Source organism: Vombatus ursinus, unplaced genomic scaffold (genome assembly GCF_900497805.2).
Source record: "Vombatus ursinus unplaced genomic scaffold, bare-nosed wombat genome assembly UNPS02014863.1, whole genome shotgun sequence".
Taxonomy (NCBI): Eukaryota; Metazoa; Chordata; class Mammalia; order Diprotodontia; family Vombatidae; genus Vombatus; species Vombatus ursinus.
The window spans coordinates 32,511,832-32,513,376 of NW_020954641.1; the positions used below are offsets into that span (position 1 = coordinate 32,511,832).

Sequence of the window (1,545 nt, forward strand, 5' to 3'; positions counted from 1 at the left end):
CTCTCTCTCTCTCTCTCTCTCTCTCTCTCTCTCTCTCTCTCTCTCTGCATGTGTATGTACGTATAGATCTTTGGACAGTAGCACAGCCTTTTAGAAGGTTCTTGGAAGCCTGAAGATCTAGGCTCAATTCAGTTTAACAAACATTTAAGTGCCTACTGTGTGCAAAATACTGGGGAGCAAAAATTTTAAAAAGAAGACAGTTTCTATCTGCAAGGAGCTCACCTTTTCCCGAGTTGTAATCTTACCTCTCCCTCTGGCTTACTGTGTGACCTTTAATGTTATTTGCTTTCCCGTGCCTGACGTTTTATATCTGCAAAATGGAAATAATATTGACGATAAGAATAACTCTTCTTGACAAAGATGTTTTGATGATAAAATGAAGCAATAATAAGGCATTAATATTTTATTTTTAGTCCTTAGACGAGTCATGACATTATAGGACTTAATAATCAGTACATGCTAATAATCCATCTTTCTCATAGAAAAGTCTTGGTGATGTGAAAGGTGGCTCCAAGTGCTGGCTTTGGCATTGATTGAATGTTCTCCTGCCTTATCACCATTGATGGAAAGGATATCAGAGCCTCTTACCTCCTCCCTGGTAGACCCAGCTCTGAATTCTTGGCTTTCAATAATCCCATTAGATCTTTTTTTTTTTCCTTTGGGTTAAAACTGATCTTCCCAAGATTCAGCTTTAAAAATGCAAATAATCCTGGGGTGGAGGGAGAGAGAGTAATATACTCAATTCCCAACAACCTCAGTTTGAAAGCATGTATCAGAAGCTTTATTCCTGGAACAGAAGAGACCCTGGGCAGCTTGTGAGCTCTTTGTAGATCCTTGAGGTAGGCGAGAGAAGGTACAGGGGAATAGGGCAAGGGGTGCAGAAAAGACCCAAGAGGGCCACAACATTGTGTGTTGTAAGGTCCCTTCTGGGTCAGACATTCTATGTCTTCAGGTCCCTCCCATCTCTGACATTCTTTGTTCTAAGGTCCCTCCTAGCTCTGACATTCTGTCCTTAAGTCCATTTCAGATTCCATGTTCTGATTCTAAGCCTGAGCCATCCTTCTAGAGAGGGAAGGAAAGTCAAGTTTCTTCCCAGGCTGGGCTTTGGCGCATGCAGCATGGCTCAGGCGCCCCCTCAGCCACCCCCACACAGGCTGAGACGCACTGACAATCGACAGAGCCCTCGCAACACACACGCTGACACCACTGCCAACTCCCCCTGCAATCTGGGACCCACAGCCTGTGATCGGAGTGCACGCCCTCTCCCCACACCCCCGCACTAAGCTCTTCTTGCAGCACCCCCTGGGGGAGCTTTCTCTCTACAAAATGCAGCATTGCTGGTTCGGGAGCCAGTGGACACACACAGGCATACACTCACCCGCAGGAGCGTGCATGCGCGCGCGCACACATACCCACACGCATGTATACATTCAGACATCCTGCTTTTCCAAAGATCTATACCCACAGGTACACTGTTCCAACACCTTCACAGCATGCTACACACACACACACACACACACACACACACACACACACACACACACA

At 46.1% G+C, this 1,545-nt stretch overlaps 1 protein-coding gene across 1 annotated transcript in view; it reads left to right on the top strand.

The window, feature by feature from the left end:
- CAMK2A (calcium/calmodulin dependent protein kinase II alpha) overlaps positions 1–1,545 on the top strand; it is an 82,121-nt gene that overhangs the window by 4,154 nt on the left and 76,422 nt on the right. The window lies entirely within an intron of this gene.